Below are 23,387 nucleotides of genomic sequence, written 5' to 3'. Positions count from 1 at the left end.
GTCCAGTAGCTAAGGCTGTTAATTAACATTTATGGCTGCAGATGACCGACTGGATCTCTCACCATCACAGCCGAGCAACCAGAGTATAAAAATCCAATCTCTGCCCCTGACTCTCAAACTGCCAAAGTAATGATGCCGCTTCATCATTGATCCATTTCTTATTATGGATCTAAACGGTGCAGATTCCTTTTAGGTATTTATCATAAATATTTACACATTTGGTAATAGTTTGTCCTCCTGGGCCATATGAATCTGTGAGTATAATTGTGGAGATATTATAGCATTTGGGATTTCATATTTCATTTGAGGGTCTATTTGTGTATTTAGTAGATTCCGATATATCTTTCCATCGAGATTCACAGTCATCACAGCTATTTACATTGCAGGAAAAAACAATAATGACAATTCTAAACACATCGAGATCCAGAGGAACTGATGAAAATGAAAATCCAACAGAATGTGGAAAAAACAGCTCTTGGATCCTCCTCTCTGACTGGATCCACACCAAGATTCAAAGCCCCACCGCTCCACCAAGCTCGGTGCAGATTGGTTCGCTGCTCTTTTGCATAATCCTTCTTACAAATAAACGAACAGGTGAAAACACAAGCTCGATGGCAGAGTTGAAAATCCATGTTGCCATTTCCACTCATATCTTCAAAGTCGCTTCATCGAGAGAAACTTCATAATGTTTTAATTAATACATAAAAACGTGGATTATCTGTTGAATAAATTACCTCTTTAAACACTTATTTTAGTTTCTCTATAGTTTCTCTCAATCCAGCACTTAAAGCCTCAATATTGTGATGCAATACAAAAACACAGTTACCAGCTTTTCTCTCTTCTTTCTTTCCTTTTATGACACTCACTCTCATTGATTACATCCTCTAAGCTTTTTCCTCTCACAAAGGACTAAGTCTGTACTATATATATACCCCCCCCCCCGCTGACCAGCCTGCTTCCCTGAGACATTGATTGCATATACAACCCAATGTGGGAGAAATTGTGTGGCTTACAACCACACAAAACATGCACCGAGGCGATGCAATCGGAAACCACAATGGTATTTAACACGGATTCAGATAGACACACAGAAAACCTCGACTTTCACGTACGTTCATGTAATCCAAGAATAGGTTACGACCAGATTTATTTAACGTAAAAATGACTTATTTGACTATTCTATTGGTTATTCCCTATTTATAACATATACTATTAAATTACTATTATTCATAGTAGTAGAAGTAGTCGTATTGAATTAATATTAATCCAATTTCCCAGATTATATGTCTGTATCTCCCACATATGTCCAAACTCTAAGGACACCAACACACTCACTGACCAATGCAGCTCTGCAGGTTGTTATGCTGATTCTTCATAGATAGACAGAACATGTTGTTTTCCTAACCTGCTTGATGTTCGTACTTTGTGGTTGTGAATGAAAATCTCAGCTTGAATTCTAAGTGAATGTTCAGTGGAGACAGAGAGTGTAGCATGGAGATGATTCACCCAACACCAGTGCACTGCACCTTTCTATCTGGGTTTTATTCCCACAATTTTCACAATGAGTTTGGGGCTTTTTGGGATACAGGGTCATTTCCAGCCTCTGTGGCAGCTTGAAGGGATGAAACATGTGACACATTTTCACATTTCATACAAAACTACGCAATAATCCAACACTTTCCACTGGTCTTGGTCTATTGAACCACACTCTTTATGTATGATGGGCATGGACCATGAGTTCATAATTGGACCCCATGATCAGTGTCAATGATGCTCCCCCACCCCTTAGCAAATAGTTAACCCCCCCTGTTGCATACACACACACACACAAACACACACACACACATATACACACACACACATACAGTATAAGCAGAAAAACAACACACAGATGGCCACACAGACAAATAACCATCTGAGTCAATTCCAACAACAGCCCCAAATACCTATCTGCCAATCTTGTAATAGTGTTTTTGTCCACGTCTGCATCTCCTCCAGCCAAAGGAAACTGTCTGTATGTGTCGGTTGGTTTGTTTACTGTCTGACAGACACAGATAAGGTGGCACTTATCTTATCGTCCAGAGCCAACCCGACCTAAACCCGCGCAAACCTCAGGTGTTGCATTGGGCTGGCTTCTCCCCAAGCATCCCCTCATTTTCATGTCAATTTCACACCATTTGCTCCCCCTCTGCCTCCATCCCTCGTTTCGCTCCCTCCGTCCTTTTGATGGGCAGTTAAGCCCGTTTTAGTCCGGTTTTGCCTCTTTGTTCTCCCTTCATCCCTCACTTCTTCTCCCTCCACCCCTTTTGATCTTTCTTGGTACCCATCCACATGGCCTGGCGATCAGTCTACGTCGTCTTTGGCCAAGTTTGACATCGGGTCCCATCCTGCTTAAAACTGCTTTTCCCCTGACTCTGTCGTTTTGTTTTTTTTCATCCCTCCCTTTCTTGCTCTTCCCAATTTTGTATTTTCTCTTTATGGCTGACTCCACACGCAGTCGTTCAGGGGAGGAGGTTCACTTTGGCATAAACCACCTCACTCGTTTTCCTCACTTCCCCCGCTCTACATTCTGATCCATCCCTACCACCCCATCATCCATTTATTCACGTCCCAGCAGAGATGTCTTTTTATCAATCTGCCAGTCATTTCCCCCTCTTTTTCCTCTATCTCTGTGTTTCTTCCTCCTGTGTTGCCTGGGGATGCTGACACTCTTTAGTCCCGCTTTAGTCTGCCAAACTGAGCTGTGGGGCGCCCTGTGCACCGAAATTAATTTCACCTGGCTGGTGATTTACATCTGTCAGTTGCTAACCTTCAAGAACAAGTTATGGAACTATAGGCATTTTACACTGAGGGGCCCTATTTCATTTGCAGAAGGACGGAGCAGTTGGTGCGTTGACTGTTCCCGCGTCACCGTGCACACCTTGTGTAAGTGCACCTGTATGCACAGCAGTGCAAAGTGCAAAAAGGATTGGTGAAGGTGAATGGGAACTGAATACTGGGCTGATTAATGAGTACACACACACATCACTGGTCTCATCTCTCAGAAACAGCTGTGCCAATCACAGTGACGCATGGCGACAGCCGCTCAACAAATCATGTTGTTGTCTGGAAGGTGCAGAGCGACGCAACGTCAACGCACAGCTACACAAATCTGCAGATGATGATGATGTGTTTTTTTTTTACTGGTTTGATTTAGGATGATAGAACCAAATTAGAAGTAAAAAAAACATTATTTGAGGTTATTTCTACCGTATATCATGTTTTATCATCTTCTCAAATCTTATATTCTAAAGCAACAGCTTGCACCATGATGCAGTTAAGGAGTAAACCATGAACTTTTGCCAAAACGGAAAACTGGAAATGAGGGAGTGACACATTGGAATGATGAATCAGATTAATCTGTCGTGTCCTGAATAGACGAATGAAAACCAAGTTTTAACCAGTGAGTTAAGTGAATCGGTGTGTGTGTGGTTATTTTCTGGAAGTTTGTTGTAAAAAAAAAAAATAGATTTGATGGAAATTCTCAGAGCAACGCACCAAACAAAAAAGTGACTTTCAATCCATTCAATCCTTATTTGAATGAACCACCCGCCTCTGCTCTCCTCTTTTCACTCTGTGTTTATCAAAATTCTACTTTGACAGTGGAAAGCAAATGTCAAAGTCAAGAAATTACTAAATGCTCCGAGCTGCTTCCTCTAGTCTTTGCACTGACATGGAAATGGGGCCCCGAAGATTAAAGAGTTTTATTTTCGTCTCACCTGGGAGAAGAAATGGTTGTGTTGAAAAAGTTGAAAACTCTGAGCTAAACTTAGAAGCAACACATTATTTCATTTCCTGCATGATTTTAAAATGCTGATCTGATTCCCTGCTCTCATTAAGGCCCAACAGGCAATGTGTAATTTGTCGCCTGGTCATACATTTGCTTTGAAAACATATCTTCCACCTGATATTTTAGGTTTCATTCTCATAAAACTCTGGAGATCACATCATAAACAATTGAACTTCCTTCCTCAGTCCTTCTCAGTAACGTCAGATAGCTGGTTCCCACTCTGCTTAATCTACCACAGGTAATGCAGAATAATGTTTAGTTCCTCTGTGTGCTCCCAGTTTATCTCCCACCAGAGATGAACTCAAATCTCCAATCTGTTGAATAAACCCTTTCCCAGCCACGTTGCCTCATACATCCCCCCCCCCTCCTCTCTCTGCCCTTCACTCCCATCTCCAGGTGAGTCAGACAGTTGTTATCAGTCTGCCAGAGGAGAGAACACAATTAAATGCTTTAACCACCCTCCCTCGTTCTTCTTCCCCTTCTTTTCTCATCTGTCTCTTCCTCCCCCTCTCCCTCGCTTTGACTGCCTTTACATCTCGTGGCACAGAGGCGGACGCACTGATGAGAGGAGTTTGAATCTCCTGAACGTCCCTCTTGGGTTTCACTCTCCTCTCTTCGTCCTTCTCACAGGCTCCAGGGTTCATTATTTTTTTTTTCCTCTCTTTGCGATTCTTTGTTTGTCTCTCTCTCTCTCGCTGAGCTGTTAAGATGAAGCTACCCCCGCCCCCCCAACACTTTGGACGTTTTGTAACGAGCTTGCTCCACATCATTTGCAGTATAGTGGAGGAGAGGCTCCTGCAGTATTTGCAGCAGTGCTGGTAACTCTATGGAAGGAAGCTTTTGGAAATCACTTGAAAATTGGTGTGAAGAAGCAGAAAATGGTCAGATATTTGGCAGATCCTCATAACTTCATTGAAAACTCAATTCTTATTAATCACACGAAAAACGTAACAACACTAGTAGATATTAAGCTTTCATTTTAATTTCAGAGTCTTGGAGAGTCTGTGTTGTGTTGGTGAACATCTCAAGTGGAGATATTATTCATCATCCGTGCTTCTGTACATTACCGACTGCACATGTAGCCAATTTTGATTTTAACCGCCCTCTCTTAGCTGCCTCATTCGCCTTTAACAACTTAATTAGAACCAGGTCAGTCGTTTGCGCAGGTTGTCCCCACTGTGCGTGAGGCAAACCATCAAATGTATGCAAAACATCTGGGGCCATAAACATAAAAATCAACACATTATATATTCGCTTTATGGTGCATTTGCTTAAGTGTCACTTAAAGGCTCTATACTTATCTGGTTGCATATTAACACGTACACACACCCTAACATCACTTTGTTGACCTGCTGTCTGTCGTTGCCTCTGTGCACGGAGCACCAGACCATCTCCCTACCATCCTCTCTTCTGTTTTCATTACATTACATTGAGACAGAGAGACCCCCCCCCCCCCTCCCCCGCCCAGTAGGTTAGAATAGAGCAGGATCCAAGATGAAGCATCTGCTGCAGTGATGTCAGATGACAGCTATGAGGCAGATTACGAGGCTTATAGTCTGAACTATCTGCCTCCTGTTTGCTCGCTTAACCTCTAACATCTCCACTGTGCAATCCTTTCCCACTCACTGCCACATTTTATATAGATTTTTTTTTTCCCACCGTTATCTGATGAGGTTTCTTTTTGTGTGGGTTTCAGGGTGATGCCATTGCTCAGCCGGCACAAAATGCACAAATTGGACAATCAGTTTTTATTATGAATTTTTGTCTGTCCTTGGTCCTGGTTGTGCTTTCAAAATGCTGTTTCAACATAGACAGATAAAGCTTTGGGCACTTAAATTGGGTCAGGGTGGGACTAATGTTACGCTCTAACTTATTTTCTGGAGTATTTGCTTATTGAAGTTTTGCAGCTTTAAAGTTTAATGATTTCTGACACATTTATTAAGTTTACCTGATTCCCATTTGACCTTTCCTACCTTACCTGTCCCTCTTTGCATCTTTGTCTTTTTCAATGTCCGCAGCATCAACTCACCATTATCTTATTATCTTTGCCAAAGAGGATATTTTTTAGTGTCCGACTGTTTCTGTCTTTGAGGAAGCAGTTTAATAACAACCCATCATATTCTGGTGTGAATCTGGATCAGGCGAAAAATTCAGGAATCTTTTTTCACTCTCTTTACCATTTTCATTGATTTGCTGAAACATTGGTGCATGTTTAACTGGACTAATTATTATTTAAGTATGTGCGATTTGATTCAGATCTCAGGGATTTGAATGTGCTTTCATTAGGGGGAATGTTGGGGCCTCAGGGCAGGTATGCACTCTCTGAATGCTCTTCTATTTAAAGACATGAATAAGACATTCAAACTAAACTGCACTCCTAAAACCTGTATCGCTATATTTATCTGAAGACACCTTCGCTCCAGGTAGATTCAAGCTATTATGCGACACATAGTTTCTGAAGATTCCTCTCATTCACAGTGTTTGTAAACCTGGTCTGCAGGTCTGTTTGTTTCCTGCCGGTTTACCCCTCTCTATGCTCATGTTGAAATTCTCTGTCCCTCCATGCTCTTTGAGCCTTCATCTTCTTAACCTGATCCCCTTGGCTACTAATAATAGCCCTGGTTTTAAAAAACGGGCAGACAAACAGAGCAGAAGGGAAGAATTGGGGGACTGTCGGTTGGGTTCACATTGGATTTTGTGCAGCGTGCAGTTCAGTGGCTTCCAGCTCTCCTTTTAGCCCATTGATTTATAGTAGTAACTCTGCCAGGGTAACCTTTTAATCCACTGTCTGTATTTGTATTTGTGAAGGGTTGTGTTTGTTTGTTATTTTACTCCAAAGTTCATCCATGTTTGCCTGTCGTAGACTTCAGAATAAAATGATAAAAACTTTTGACAAAGAAATAATATTGCAGGTTTTTGTCTGCGTAGAATCAACTGTATCTTTCTTTAGTTCCATTATGTTCTGCAGTGAGAGAAGCATGTTCAGTCCTCCAGTGCAGAGTGACTGGTAAAAAAAATACATTGGGAAGGAATTCTTCAAACATGACGTTCAGAATTGTGTTATAGAAAAGTGAATAATACAATTCAACCTCATTCCTGAAAGCTCCTTGGAACTGAAGTCACAGAAAACAGACAAATGAATAAATGCAATCCCAGCTTTTGGCTGGTGGCTGCGGTGAAACTCCCCCCCCCCCCCCCCCCCGTTTTTTTTTGTTTTCTCTCTCTGTAATCCCTTATCCCTGCAATAAACTCACAATGCAGTGAAGACATCTGTTTGTAAAGTGCATTATGTGTGGCCAGTAGACATGACAAACTGTCACTCACTGAGCGAGCTTGATGACAAAAAAAACTTGAGGGATACAGTAATTCAAATTGACCACCTACGGGTAAATAAATATCCCGATTAGCATTTAGTTTCAGTGCATGTGCTCTGGTTACAAAAGTTAATCCAGTGTTGGTCACAGAACCCATTAAGAGAGGCCCTTTGTGTTGCAAATTAAAGACCCTCCAGGTTGTCTGCTCCGCATTAGTCGGCCCCGAGATCAAAAAGGGTGGAAATGCCGGCTTTGAGGCGAACAATCGGTTTGGTTTAACACCTCGGCCCCGGATTTAACATCTTTGGAAAACATTTTCCATTGGGCGGCAACAAAAGTCTACGAAATGTAGCCCCGACTGCCAGCAATAGTAATTCACATCCCCTGAACCAGGATGCACAGGCAGGATTTTTTCAGATTTCACCAGGCTTCGGCGGCCCGGCTTGGAAAGAAAACCCGACATTCTAGAGCTGCGATCGAACAATATTATTAAAGAGTACGGCCTTTACATTTGTGTGGCTGTGGAATTGGGGTGATCTGCTGTTACGGGGGTGTTGAAAAGACACACGCTGAGTGCGTAATTATCTCTGAGGGTTTTCTCTCACTGTTCGCAATCACATCTCATCTATTTTAATCCATCTCTCTGTAGTAGCCTCTGTATATTTAGCTCTTCCTCTTATTCTCGCCTGGTCTTTCTTTCTTGCATTAAAATTCTTCCACTCAACATAAATAAATTTAGTCTGGCCTCCTTAATTCCATCAAGGTCCCGATCTGCACTGAGGCCTGTGGGATTTGTTTTTTTGCTGATTTCCTTGATTTTTTTGTTGTTGTTGTTGTTTTTTTCTCTTTGATTTAGTGTTATTTTTACTCATAAGTTCTTAGCTGGCGTGAAATCCCACTGCGTCATCTGGAGAGCTGGGGAACTGCTGAGTTGGAAATGTACAGCTGGTGTCAAGGTCTGGAAGAAGGAGAGAATTAGGATAAACTAAAGAAAGGTGTGCGTTTGGGGAGAAGCACAAAGAGAGAGAGAGAGACAGGGAGAGCGGGATGAGGGGGAGGCAGGTAGAGGAAGAACAAACGAGAAGAGAGAGAGCGAGCAGTTGTCTAAAAGCCGATGTCTCACACGATATGGCACGCTCTGCCATGTTGCTGCACGGCATCAACAGTAAACAAACTCACCCCCCTCCCTGCCAGCCCCTTTTTTTCTGTCCGTCTCCTCCTCTCCCCCTCTTTCCCTCAATCCCTCGCTCTTCCAGTCAAGTTTTTCTGGAAATGGATAAATAAATAAATAGCCTTTCAGCCACTGATGGATGTAGAGGCACCGCGAGGCACTGACTCGACTCGACAGAGTAGAAAATCGCCTAAACATGTCCGAGCTGTGATACTGAAGTCAGAAGGATCTGTGGCAGAAGATGTGAGAGAGACATCACGACTGGAAACTGTCTGTTAAACTGACTCGAACACATGTAGCCTACAGAAGTTCAACTTGTTCTTTTTATGTTGGAGAATGCACAAGGGGAAACCAGTCCATTACAAGTAATTACTGTGATTACAAGAGGATTTAAAAGATGCACAGCAGCCATAATGTGTTTTCCTGTCATCCATATTAAGGAACACTACTGAGACCCTCCCTGGCTGTAATGCCCTCACCTTATACCGTAGGGACGAGCGACTGTGTGCTGATTATCACCTCCAGGCTCCAAGAGTACATAATCCCTTTCTAATGAGTCAGTAAAACTGTTGTGTCGTTAAAGTGCAAATCAATCGATAAATGCAGTGTTCTATTTCTATTATTAAAGACAAAGTCACACCAGGAAGTTCCAATAGTGATGTTTAAGTTAAATAAGTTAACCCCCTCATCATCCTGTAAACAAGCAACACTGGCTTTTCTTTTATTCCAACAAAAAAAATTGACTTTTCCAAATGTACTGAATTTATCTAGAGCTTTTCTGACCTTAACGACCACTCATAGCACTTCACACCATAGGTCATACATTTCTATATATACCTCTTCTCTATCACTCGTACATCACATTCACATAACCCAAGGATACTTCAACATGAGGACTGAACGGCCGTACTGACCGTTAGTGGGCGAGCCGCTCATATCTCCATCCTGTGGCCTTTTCCATTTCTCTCAGAGAACACGGTGTTCCACAACTACCATCATGCTGGTCAGCGCTGTCATGTAACATTTATGTTGTTCGGTCAGAAGGCACAGCCCCCGTGAACAAAGTAGTCTTCTAGTTTCAGCTTTTTCCTTTATTTTCAAAAGAAATATTGGTTTTTCTGAATTTTTATTTTGAATAAAACATCTTATTGTCTTTTGGAATGTCATATTTTGGGGGTCTGAAGGAGAGACTGCTTTAAATCCCCCACATATCAAGTGTACTACTGTCCGTTTGGGGTAATTCTGTAAATAACAATAAGAGGAGGCCAGGCGGACCACGGAGCAGGTTCACATGTGCACCTCCTCTGGAGAAAAGTAAAAAATAGTCCGGTACTTGTCTGAAAGCAGTTTATCTTTTGCTGTGAGTTTTGTTTAACTTCACACAGACTCTCATTTATTCGGTTGTTGTCTCGGGGTGTGAATATATTCTGCTGCTGGGGAAATAAAATCCCTATCTACTCCATCTCATTGTCAATAACAGTGATTCAAATGTAACTCCTTGTGTTTTACAGATGCTGTCTCGTTAATATTGAAATCCTCTTCGGTCTTTACCTCGGTTACACTTAACGCTTTAACTTTTAATTAAATTTGGCTGTTGCCTGTTAAAGCTCAATTCCAGGGCTCGACCTTCTTTATTCCATTACGGCCGTTCTCGCCGGTTTCCCCTCCATCCTCCGGTGATGGCATTTTTCTTTGCAGCTCTCGTATTCGACACTGGACCACTTCATCAGGAGCGTGACGTGGCTGCGGTAACAGCCGTTTTACAGCGCAGCAGATCGGGCTGATGTGCGTGGCGCGCTTAGCTACCATGAAGTAGAGCTGGTGCGGCTTTGCGTGTGTGTCTGTGTGTGTGAACGTGTGAGAGTGAGTGTGTAGCAGACAGTGTGGGAAGCGTGTAATAGGCTCACCTGTCGCTCGCTGATGGGCAGGTGGACAGAACGGAAACCAGGTGGAAAGAGGAAGGAGGAGAAGCTGGTGCACACAGTAGATAAGACTGCGATGAACTCATAACTCTGAATACATATACATTCAGATTTTTCATCTGCTGTTGAACTGCTGACTGATTAAACACCATTTATGACCGGAGGGGTGGAGAGAGTAGATTTGAGGAAAATCATTGATGACACATTGCTGGGAGGATGGAATGGGAGAATTGCAAAGACATCCTTGCTTCGAAATTCAAGTGCCCTAATTTATACAAAATCTTTCTGCAATACGGTGCTATTTCTGTTTTCTCTGCATGGTCGGGGTCCGGTAAAATCTTTGCAAGCTATTAAAACAATTTATTCCATTTTCCAGTCCTCTGGTTGCTTTTAAGCCGGATATTAACCCTTTTATACATGAGTAATTCCAAGTTTAATATTCCCAAATATTGGATGATCTTTTGTTGGACTCTCTGTCTAATAATTAAATATTTTACTTACTTTTGCAAACTGAAATCTGTTTTTGACTGACTCCAGATCAGATTAATGACACTTTGTTGTTTTTTAACAGGGTGAAGAGGAGGATTGTGCTGACGTTTTAATCTGTCCAAGGTAAGATCTTTTATTTTATTCCACTCCTGCATATATACTGTAGATGCCTTTGCTGTAGGGTGAGCTCACTGGGACTTTGTTTGTTTTCTCTGCTTGACTGTTTTTATCTTGTTGAATTTAGACTTTTATGTGGTGCTTCCTTTATTTTGTGCTGAGTAAGTTTTACGAGCCAGGGGTCCATGAAAACCAATTTCACTCGCTTTATAAATAGATAGGAGTGTTGCTCTCGTTCTTAGTTTTCCCAGCCCGACCACATCAGCAGTGAATCTGCATCATCTTGTAAAATTTGCTCTGCAGTCACGTGAAATTTGCCCATCCCCACTTTTCAGGATGATGGTTTACGAACCGGGTGCTTTGTGCAAAATCAAACTGACAATAGGAAGCACATGTGTGAAGAGGAATACCGTGAACCAGTTCAGCACATGTGGGAACAAGGCGGACCGTCTACCAAGTCAAAGCTTTGGTTGAGTGAACTGCATTTAGTTGTTGTGTCTCAGTTCCAGGATATTGTTGGAAAAAAACATGTGTGTCATGATTCAACAAGCAACCGCAGCAGCTGCACTCTCCCCACGTTGAAAACCTTTAGCCTGCCAGTATGGTGGTCTCTGCTTCTCCGTCAGTAGCCGGTCCTCCGCTGTATCTGTTTGCCGTGGTGACATGTGTGTGTCAGCGATAGGATGTGTGATGTATGTTTGTGTGTGTGGCGGCGGGCGTTGAAAGGAATCCATGGAGGCGGATAGAGTTGCCCTGTGCGGGGGGGGAAATGCCAGCGACAAACGCATCCACATGTCGACGGTCAGATGGGGAAACTTCGGACATGCACGGACACAAACTGGAACTGGAAATACGCAGACGCGGTGGACACACACACACACAGATACCCAGATTCCACGCAGGCCACAGCATTCATCCTGACAGCTCGGGGCTATAAGGTTACCTGCAGGGAAGTCCGTGCCCGCCGCAATGCTTTGAACATTAATAGTATGTGTACACAATTGTATTCACTCATTGGAACCTGAGGATAAAGTTTAATGCCACTCATTTAAACTCTACAAGGAAAAGCTGCTGTCGAAAGCAGACAGATTTATTTTTTCACATGAATGACCGATGATGTTTGCATACAGATTTACCAAATGCAAATTGTTGCTCACTCGGCGGCAGCAGTGGAGAAATGGGGGTTGCGGGCCTTGCTTAAGGGAAGCTTGACTGCAGTCAATGAGGGACGTGGGAGCATAACTCATTTGCTCCGCTCAGTCATGTTTCCCCTATATGCTGGCACAGGGATTTGAACCGAGGACACAAGCTCGCAGGCGCTTTAGGGTACCGCTGACAGCCAGGTGCAATGCAACCCAATTACTCTGCGACTTTGTTTTCGCCCTTAACCGTAATTGAGTTCAAGTTCAGGAATTTATTTTCCTTCCCATCGGGGCGCTTGGCCTCGCAGCGAGTCATATGTCATGTTGCATAACGATGATAAGCAAAGAGCTGACATTCAGAAACACAAGACACATAAAATGACTTGGACTTGGAAGGCAGGAGATTCAAAGGGCTGATACATGTAAACCTGTTAACAGTCACATTACTCCAGCCACGATATATAACCTCTTTATTCTCCCGTTTGTTATGAAGTTGTTTTCTTTTGATTGTATTATTGCAAAAAATGTTGGACTCTACATTTATTAATGTGAGCATCCATCTCTCTGTGAAGAGTTCAGCATGTGCAACAACATTATTGGCTCCATATTTGACACACTTCCGCAGAGGTCTGCACAAAGGAGCTGAGTTATTTGCCACTTTTCCATGGACTTGATTTAATATGTGAAGCTTGGCTACTTTACTAAGACGTGTTGCAAGGAAGCCCTGTTGCCTCATGCTGCCTTCTCTGCTCTAACAGGATGGGAAGTGTTGCAGCCTACACAAGAGGGTCTGGATGTCTAGACATGATTCTCCTGACTTTGACTCATACAGCACACAACCCTGACCCTAAGTCTTATCAAGAGCCCAAAACCTACTATCTGACAGGGCATGTTATGGTCAGTTTGTGAAGTTGACGATGTGTTTCCCTTTAGATGGTCTACATGTCTTAGTAGGAAAAGCACAGTTCACTTCAATTATTCTGGCTGCTTTTCTACAGTGACATGTCAAAATGCCCTTCTGCCCAGTATTGGCTTCTTCCAGCAGTTTTTATCCGTTCGCACACTTCACAGACTTTGTACCAGGGAGCTGGCAGCGGGAAGTTTGCAGTTTAATGTCATGTGGAACTGATTTGGTCATTTGAGTTCACACATACAGCTCCTCTGGGTGAGCTTCTGTCTTACCCCTCGTGCCCAGCCTCCGTCTGAGTAGCAAACAGCTGCTTCGATTGTCTGCCACTCACTGAACAGAGCAGATGAAAGGAGAGAGAGCTGTGCCTCTCGCAGGTTGCGCTGATGACTCTCATCCATGGAAAGAAGCGAGGGATTATCCAGCAAGCTGATAGAAGCAAGATCTGTCGCTTTGCTTTCCACAAAAAAGGGGTTGAGCCAATAGAGGCTGTTTGCACCAATTCATTTGGAAAGAGAAATGGCCAGTGGGGAGCCTTGGCTGGCTGACTCCAGTTCTAACTCAGCCCCTTATGAACATTTGGGATCACTCACACATTTCAGTCAGCCAGGTACTGTTGGTTGGTTTCACCGTCTGTCCACAAATATGGGCTTTTCTATTTTGCAAATCACGATAACTAAGCTGAGACGCATATTCAGAATACCTGGTATAAGTCTCTTAAAACCTGTATATATCTAAGATTAAGATTAAGATTTATTTATTATCCCACATCTCAATCAGAATATTCTAAAGGTGGAATGAGGTCAATTTCAGATAATCCAAACAGAAAATTCTGTATACATCGAATTCTTTATATCATCATATTTTGAATAACAGTGGGAAATTGATGTGCATATAAACATAATGACTGATCTCTCTACACAATACCCTGTCTGTTTGCGTACACACGTTCGTTTCAGCCATTCTTGCCTTGAGAGTTTGTGTGTGTCAGTCTGTTCTGGCTTAATGGATTCAAAATTACCTGAGAGCCCTGCTAGTTTCACTCATTATCTCAAGCATCCGGATGCGTGTTTGTTCCTTTTTGGAATATCCAATATTCTTTCATTTCGCCCAGAGCAGCTCTTAATAAACTTCATTACTTGTGGAGGAGGTTACAGAGCGATTGTAAGAGAACTATAATTCAATTACTCACAAGTTTATCCCAGAGTTGATTGTAAACAAGCAAAATAAGACCACACTAGAGAAATATTACGGCAATACAACAGTTAAAGTTTCCATCCGAGGCTTTTGTTTTCTTTGAGGCTGTTCCTGCTTCGTGTTTAATAAAAGGTAATATTATATAATATTCCAGAGGTAAGACGGACATTTTCTTCTTATGATCCTGGAGGAAGGCCAGACGACCGTCCTGGAATCAGCAGTTACCATCTCTGCTCTATCATTGTCTACATGAGAGTGATAAGGAGTCAACACAACACCGGTGAAATTGCAGACAAGGCTTCATTTCACCGTGTCTCGCTCTCTCTTGCCGTGATCCCGGGCTTTGCTGGCAGTCCAGATTCAGCCTGTGCACATTGACAAGGCAATATTAAGATCAGCTCCGGGTGCCATCTCCGTGACCTAGAACTGCTGACAAGGGAGTGATAAGCCAAGGAATTCTATTAACCCAGCCATGTCCTGCCCAATGCTGACAGGAGGCTATTTCCTAGCCCCGCTGCTCCCGCTGGACAGCTTTGAAGACATCGGAGGCTAATGCTACTGAGAGCCCCGTGTGTCTGCTCTGTGAGATACTGCTGCTGACAAGCCAGGGTGCTGTGGCTGTAAGCCCCGCTGACCAGGAGATGGTAAGGCGAGGAGCCGAATTAAAGCTATAGCTGTATCGTCTATGCATGTTGACAAGGCCTAAGTGAGCTCGGCACCAGCCCTGCCCGGCCTTGTGTTGCCGACAAGACACTGGATGCCTGGTGACAAGCTGCTTGCTATTCCTCGCCCATGTTAGCACGGCGAGGGTCACGTTGACATCTGCAGTCTGGGGAAACTCAAGCCTATCTTTCCAGCAAACACTGCGAGTGTGTACATGTGTGTGCCCATTGATGGGGATTAGTGGAAGATGTGTGAGCCCGGCTCCCTGGGATGGCCGTGGTGGCTGCTGGAGGTCAATGCATGTGTGTTCTGATGTCCATGAGTGTTTGTGTGTGTGTCAATGAGTGTGTATTTGCCAGGCTGTGGGGGGTTAGGCCCGGATTGCAATGACAATGGAGAGGAATTTAAATGAGAGAAAAACGGGATCAGGGACGTTTGCAAGGAGGATGGAAGAGGCTTTGGCACCATTGTTATTCTTCCTCTTTGTCATTCTGCCTCTCTATCTCTCTATTACAAATCCCTTGCCATCCGTCGCTCTCACTTGGCAACTACATTTCTCGCAAAACTCTCTGTCTGCCTCATTTGATTTTATCCCAACTTATCCCTGTATCTGTTTTTCTCTACATATGTCTTTTCACCCTTAATACATCTCTTATTCTGTTTTTTTTTATCCTCCTCCTTCTTCTTAAGAATCAGGCTTTTTCTGATTCAAATTCTTGCCAGAGCTCAACTGGATGACTTACTATCTTCCTTGATATCAAAGATGCACCTGTTAACTGCAATCTGTAAATGGAGAAGGTAGGAGCCCAAACTGTGCCTCTGCACAGAGGCCAGAAAGATTACTAAACCAAACCTGATGGGCAATCTTTTATTTTGGTCAAAACCTGATCCAGCCCTGTCCCTGACACACATGTTTATTACTTGTTTTCTCCTCCTACAGAAATTTGCATTAAAATCGGGCTTATGTGACCCAGCCAATGTCACCGATCCATACTCATATATAATTTAGAAATCTGTGTCCTGACTGGTCCCAATGGGCTCAGGTTGGGCATCCACATTGTACTGCACAGCATTCCAAACTGTAGTTGATTTCCAGGTTTGGTACTACTGTGTCTTTATGGACAGAAACCAAAACTTCAGCACCAAATCTAATCTGACTGTTATATAGTTGTAAAATGTGACCCTGTGTGAGATAGAAAGAAAGAAAGCTTAACACTTGTATAAGTGTTGGACGGGTTCCCTTTTCCAAGTCACTGTTTTAATATCGTTCACTCAGCGTCATTTCACTCCCTCCATCAGTAGTCTCTTTTGTTTTTGCCTCTTGCTGTGAGTCAAAGTCTCTTTGTGTCTCTCTGTCACTCCACCCCCCACCCCCCCGTCTCTTGTGTTATTACCTCAGCAGTCTGTGGTCGAATGTAGTCCAGTTGCTAATATAGCCACTTTCAAAACAGACTCATTGATTTTAATCTCTCTCGCTCACCCTCTCTCACTGTGAGACACACACACACACACACACACTTTCCCTCCCCATCTCCGTTTGTCTGCCCCCCCCACTACCCCACCCCTTTTCTCTATAGCGGCTCTAATTGCGATCAATTAGGAAACTTCAGAAGGTTGAAATAGGAGCTGTGACAAGGGGCATCCGCTGAGCTGGCAGGGAGGGAGAGAGAAAGAGAGAGAGGGAGGGAGGGAGGGAGACAGAGAATGGAGGAGAGGCGAAGAGGTGAAGGATGGAAGGGAAACCGGCGACCATCGTGGGCGGAGGGGGGCTGTGAGGTAGCAGGCGAGAGAGAAGTCCAAGTTGGTGTCCAGAGATGAGCTAATGGCAATGAGATTGATTGATGTGGCCACGGCAGCTGAAAGTCACATTGTTTTTCGTGCCAGGTATTGATTCCCCACAACCCCTTATTAGCTCTGGGGTGCAGTGGATGGGACACTAACACCGCCACAGTTAGGGGGTTGTATTCCCATCTGAAAGGTGCTGTTGACAAAAGCATCTCACTATAAATTCTGAGCCGGGCAACTGGCAAAAGGAGAAAGCTTCATAAACTGAATCTATTCGACAGAATTTGTTTCTCTGTTGTGTATTGATTTTATTTGTGATTTATTTACCAATCTTACTCAATACAACTGTGCTCCGTCTCCAAGTGGCAGCAAGGTGTAACTGCAAATTATAATTACAATTAACTGCAGGTTGCTCTAAAATGTGTGTGTGATTCCAGAGATGAGATTTAGAGACAATTAATAGTTTTCTATAAATATCTTGAAAGATTTTATCTAAACTTTCTACGTTACTGTGTTGTTTTGGCTCTGCAGCTGAATGATATTGACCCGGTCCCTTGGTGAGCTTCTACATTAAGGATTGTAATGATGAATTAGATTCTTAGGCTACATCCACAGTAATAAATTCCAATTTCCGGGGAAGTGAAGTGTCCGTTTGCATCTTCCGCTCTGCAGAACTACCCTCCTTTGAGTACAATGGAGATAAATGAAAGGGATCAAACACAGACCCAAACTTAGCTTTTTCCCTTTTTCAATTTGTTTACATATGTAATACACACTGGCCCTTAAACATGCCTCTTAGACAGCTTTGCTGGAACTGTATTTTTTACAGAAAAACAAGGAAACTTCTTCCCGTTAGAGTCAAGTGTTCGCCCCGAGGCAAAGATTATAAATAGTATTATTATCCGGAAATCTTCCCTCACACAGACAAGAGCATGCTGGTTGCCCTGAGCCTTCTGAGGCAACAGCGGAAGAATGTTTCGACTGCAGCAATTCTACAAGATTCATGTTGTTTCATGCCGAGCTTAACGTGCAGATAAAAATAAGCTCGTCGTAAATATATCTAATGGTAATTTTTGGACAGTTAGAGATATGGGACTGAGTTTGCAGCCCTGGGTTTGTTAAATATGTCTGTTCTTGAAACGTAAGCTGGAGGCTGAGAGCCCCTGGTCTCATGTTTAGCTGCATTTGCCTTGGGGCATACAAACCCTTTTATCTTGTCACCCTTGTGTGTGTGTGTGTAAGACGGAGAGAGAGAAGAGGGGATGGGACGATCAATACTTAGCCGTCAGGAGGTCTGCTACTCCCAGAGAGAGAGGGAACAGGACACCCATCAGAGAGTGCAAGGGAGGTGGGGGGGTAATAGAGAGACAGAAAGAGAAATGAGTGAAGAGGAAGAGAAGAAGGAAGAACAAGAAAAAAGAGGAGGGGGGTACGCTGAGTGGACAGTGGAAAAGGAACAGGAAGGAGAGATAGATGGGGATGGAGATGGGGAGGGAGAGAAGATGTGGCCGGTGATAAATGAACAGATAGAAGGGAACAGGAAGTACAGGGAGGAAAACGAATAAGAGCTGATGAAAGAGGAGGTGAAGAAAGCAGAAAATGTATTAAAAATATGTCCAATACTATAATATGATGTTGGACCTCTTCAGAAGTAGCATCAATTCAATGGCAGCAGCAAACCAGAAGAAATAAATAACAAGAAATGATACGATCGAGATGTTAAATTAAAAGACTATTGATCAGAAGTGACTGCATGGCATTCTGTATCCTCTGTTGTGTTCAGCCACTCATTTATTAAATCTACTGAAGAACTCAACATGTATATCTGTAGCAAATATGAGTAAAAACATTTAATGACAGGTTTGTTTTCCCAAAGTGTCCTAAGGTTAACCATGGTTTAATTGGCCCTGTTAATGACATGGTGGTGCAGTGGGAAGAAGGTTCAGGGTTCGAACCTGACTCCAGCCCTCTTAATCCCCATCTAATACTTTTTTTGGATACATGACATTTCCATAGTTGAGAAACGTTACTCTAAACCATCATTGTGACGTCTGAATCAAGTTAAAGTGTCTTTGAGCCGGACGATAAACCTCCGACCTGCTGTTCTCTGCAGATGACGACTCAGAGGCCTCGAGTGTTATTGTGAAATCAGAGAGAAAAGCCGTCCTGAAATGGAAAGTTCTCAGATTTGATCTCTTCGATGTCCGTCAAAATGTCAGCTGTCCGGTTAGAGTGCAGCCGATGTTCAATGTGGCGGATAAATGCCTCAGATGTAAAATGTCAACCTGCACTTCCATGCATTTCCTGTCTCTCCCCCGTGTGCAGTATCTAACCTAGCATGAATTTATCTGCCGCTCGGAACATGTTTTATGTTTTCTCCTCGGCTTGTGTCTCACAGTGACCCAAGGTTCATTCTCTTTTACAATGAGCAACTCCGCTGGGAACTCAAACCTCGAACTCTGGCATCGCTGTTGCCACACAAGAGCTTCTTCTGAAGGAAACAACAAAAAGCACAAGTGTATTTATAACATTTATTTAGATGCATAATTCAACAAACATAAACCTTGAATGAGCAGAGATGTGAAACTGAATCCTACAAGATATAAAAGCTTCGACTTGACACCCATAATGAATATTTAAAACTTCATGACCTTACCCCAACGTATGTACGTAAATTATGTATTGTTCCGCCTTTTTCTATTTTTATACCTTCTGTCTTCTTTTTGATTAAAATTCCCATTTCACCTCTTTTTCTTTTATCTTCTCTTTCTGACTTGACTCTTTTTTTTCATCTGGCTCCCTGGGTAATTTTAAAATACTGGAGTTTGACAGATCACAGTGACATGTGGGTGTGACGGGCTGCAGAAGAAAAGCAGAAAGTGAAACTACAGAGAAACAGAGAAAGGCAGAATCATGTGATCATCTGTGAATTATCTGTGAATATCATCAAGTGTAATTATCTCCCCGCAGTGGATCACACCCTCCGATGATTAAGGTTCCTAATGGGCTCTGGGAATAGTATTATTTAATGTAGGGGAATAAGATGAGGAATAATACCCCATTATTATTAAATGTATTCGAGATGAGGAATTTAAATTGTGGGTTTCGTTATACTTGGGGCCCTTGATGGCGCAGGTTCCTTAATGAAAGGAATGACTCTGAGGCATAACAGTTTTTTACAATGAGGTAAGAAGGATATAATGAAACATCTCTCCCCCATTAAGTTTGTGGTGTGACAGGAAAGCAGGATTTTATGCTTTAGCACAGAGTTTCACTTAATGATTTTCAGATATTAATCAGTGCAGGATAATAAAGTAAAAGATAAAAAGTAGAAAAAATATACTATATAACTGCTCGTGTGGGGGAAGATGCAGCAAGGTCATGACATTGTATTGCAATAGTATTCGCTTTGCTTTCACTCCTACATATGTCTTCAGAGAGGAACTAGATTTTATCCAGACTTTCTCTGGAGTTTGTTTTTACACATATGAAGAACGCAGCAGGAGATTATCGATCAGATGCGTTCACAGCAACAGGGAAATCTCTGGATTGTTCTGGTGAGGGGCAGCTGGATTTATGAATTCAGCTTTGGAGATTGTGTGTTTTTGTTTATAGCACAACAACACCACCGGCGTCGGCCCTCATTACCAAAAGCTCTAGAATATATCTTTCCATGAAAACATATTTTCCCATATCTATGATATATTTTGTTGTTGTTTTTGTTTGTTTTGGTCAGTTATGCTTCTGTCCCGCGATGGAAATGTCATGAACACACCCTCCAGCTCGTGGTGAATCCTCTTTGGCGAAGTAATGCGTTAAATCCTTATCACAGAAATCCCCTGCAAAAAACAACAATAACAAAAAAAGAATGGATTCATCTGACACCTAGCGACAGGAATAATGGATCATTAACATTCTTACATTCCCCTGTTATCTAATTCTAGACAGAATGGTGGATGAAGACCAACAGCCTCATTTATAACAGTACGCGGCTCAGCAACCTGCATTTCCCTGTCTGTCTCAAGGTTAGGGCTCGCAGGGGAGGAGAGGGATCAGGTTACACTAATGCATCATGGCTGCTGGAGGACACACATGCACACGCCTCGTCACACACTGTCTCATCCCATCTCCCCGCTCTATCTCTCTCTCGCTCTCTCTCTCTCTCTCTCCCACACACACGCATGCACTCTCACACTCGCGCACACACCCCTGAGAGCTGATACCCTTGTGCAGGTCTAACGCGTGGCCTTGTGTTATTGTGCCCTTGCAACCTGCGAGCAGTCTGCTGTCTGTCTCTGGGCAAATCACTTGTCTCTCTGAAAATAAATGGAAATCGTGCACAATAGCTAAAAGGCCTGACCGAGGTTGAGACGTATAGCTGAGCTGCAAATTCCAATTTTAAGCTCCGCGTGTTTGGAATTATGAAGCTTGAAATTTGATTGGCAGCAGGTAGGTTAATTTTCAAAATTTAAAATCCAGGATTATTCAGGGATTTAAGCAAAATATACTGTTATTTTGAACCTTTTGAAACCATTTGTTCATGTGTTGCTGTAATACACAACCAAGAAACTTTTAAATCTTGTGTTTTCCCCTATTATAATCATATTAAAAAGCTACTTTAATTCTTTAAATCCAAAAGGTAGGCAGTTTATATTCATTTAATACTTGTGTCTGAGAGGATGGATTTGAGGTATGTTGTATCGCAGCTACTCGTCAGATCATCCACCACCAGTATGTGCTCCCTGTTTTCCTTGCAGCCAGCCTCTGACAAGTAAGCCTTAATCTCCGTCTGTGCGTCCGTCATGCATCCATTTAGCAATTTGTCCATTAGTCCTGAAATGAATGGTCAATTAACAAAATTGTTGATTCTCGTTTTATCGGATTTTGGACTGTTTATCACCAATTTGACGGCCTCCTGGAGTCACTGTTTTTTCGACATCCTTTAGATAAATGAGTCATTGATTAGTCTTAAAATGATCACTCCACGTCTTCCATCCATCTGTGTGTCCTGTGAAAGACGAGGAAGCACCGCCTGTAGTCTCTCTGAGACAAAAACACTTTGACTCTTGCATCCAGCAGACAAAATCTACGGACATCCACTCTGCCATAAATAAAGGCCCGCCTGTACGGAGTAGATTTACGTCCAGGGGCCCTGCGAGAGGCCACAGATTGAAATTTCCATCGCAGGCCCGACCGTTGACTCCCAACATTAAGAAGAGCCCAGAGTGCAGAGGGGTCATTTTCAGTCCTGAATGAAATCCTCTCCCTCACACACGACCGCAAACATGCACACATGTACACACTCGGCCTCGCACACTCTCTCTCTCTCTTTCTCTCTCTCTCTCTCTCTGCTGGATGTAGTGAGAGGGCCTTGTTGTGTGAACCAGAGGAAATGCAGACGCAGCAGAGGACAGGCCATCCATTGATCTGAGTATAGACTCCTCTCCTCTCTCTGCTTCTCTTCGCCTTTTCTCTCTCGCTGCACTCCCACACTGTCTGCCTCAACCTCTTGCATTTTCTGCCCTTTGTGTTATCTGCACTCTACTCCCCCTACGTACAGTTTTCTGGTCTCCCTCGTCTCTTTCTCTATATTATCCTTCCTTCCCTCTCTGGGCCATTTCAACTTCCTTCTCTCTCTCTCTCTCTCTCTCTCTCTCTCTCTCTCTCTCTCTCTCTCTCTCTCTTTCTCTCTCTCATTCTGTCTGCTTGTATCTGGCAACCCTGCGTTCTCTGCACTCTCCAGTCTGCGTTCCTGGTACCACATCTCTCTCTATTATCTCCATCTGCCAAAAATCCTCCACCCTTCCTCCTTCTCTTTGCTATTCCCTTCACTTCTCTTTCGCTTCCTGTCGGTCTCTCAAATGGCTTTTATTTTTCACTTTCCATTCTCTCGCTCACGGTACTCGGTGCGTGACTGTAGTTGAGAACAGGCAAAAAAGTAAAAGATGGAGGTGGGAGTGACTGATGGGGTGGAGGAATCTCGAAGATGGAGGGTAGGGAATGAAATGATGAAGCAACCCAGAAGAGTGAATAAGGTACCAAGACCAAAGGAATGGAAATTGAACAAAAATAATAAGAGAAGTGTGAAAATTAGGGTCTTCCGGAGGAAATGTGGGAAATGAAAAGGAGGGAAGGAGGAAAGCAGTAGAGCGCAGTGACAGAAAGCAATGACAGGTAGTTTGTTTGTTAAAAGGTGTTGGAGCTGTTCCAGTGAAAACACACAGAGAGCTGAACAGGAGGAAGTGATTTAGTGACACACACACACACACACACACACACACTCTGTAGCTCCTTCAGCGATGGTCGAACAACCCCCTGGTGACTGGTAATCCTCAGAGTTCACCCACTGAGCTCAGCACATCCCTCCTAGTCTCTGTTACTCCCTTCCTCCCTCCTTCCCTTCCTTATACCTGCTAGAGCAATCCTGTCTTCACCTTCTCCCCTTCCCTTCTTCTTTCTTTGCTCCGACACTTTCTTCTTTCACCCTCCACTCGCCTTCCTCTGTGCCGCGCTCTCCCTTCCTGCTGGACAAGCGTTTATATGAGCCATGTGGACCCCCTAATGGCATGTGCTTGTGTGTGTGTGGTTGTGTGTGTGTGTGTGTGTCTGTGTGTTTGAAGTGCTGACGCATGTATGTGTGTCCGAGGTGCTGACATTTCTGATCGTGGTGTGGTTCTCCTGCTGAAATCCTGCCGACGGCCTCTTACCTTTGAAGAGGCCGGAGGGGAGGGGAGGAAAAGGAGGGGAAACCAAATAGAGGAGCACAGGAGCAACAAGAGAAGGAAGGAAGAAAATACTGAAGGAGAATAGTTGTAGGATGAATATTTAGTCTATCCCCAAGTTGGCATTTT

The 23,387-nt window shown here is 43.3% G+C and overlaps 1 protein-coding gene across 1 annotated transcript in view; it reads left to right on the top strand.

Annotated features, from left to right (window-relative positions):
* The window catches only part of cntfr (ciliary neurotrophic factor receptor), a 199,634-nt gene that overhangs the window by 25,866 nt on the left and 150,381 nt on the right, over nt 1–23,387 (top strand). The window contains exon 2 of the mRNA XM_062413558.1: nt 10,808–10,848. The gene's annotated coding sequence lies outside the window, so the exon portion shown is untranslated. The remainder of the gene's footprint in view (nt 1–10,807; nt 10,849–23,387) is intronic.

Source organism: Platichthys flesus, chromosome 19 (genome assembly GCF_949316205.1).
Source record: "Platichthys flesus chromosome 19, fPlaFle2.1, whole genome shotgun sequence".
NCBI classification, from domain to species: Eukaryota; Metazoa; Chordata; class Actinopteri; order Pleuronectiformes; family Pleuronectidae; genus Platichthys; species Platichthys flesus.
This window is presented reverse-complemented; position numbering and strand designations above follow the sequence as displayed.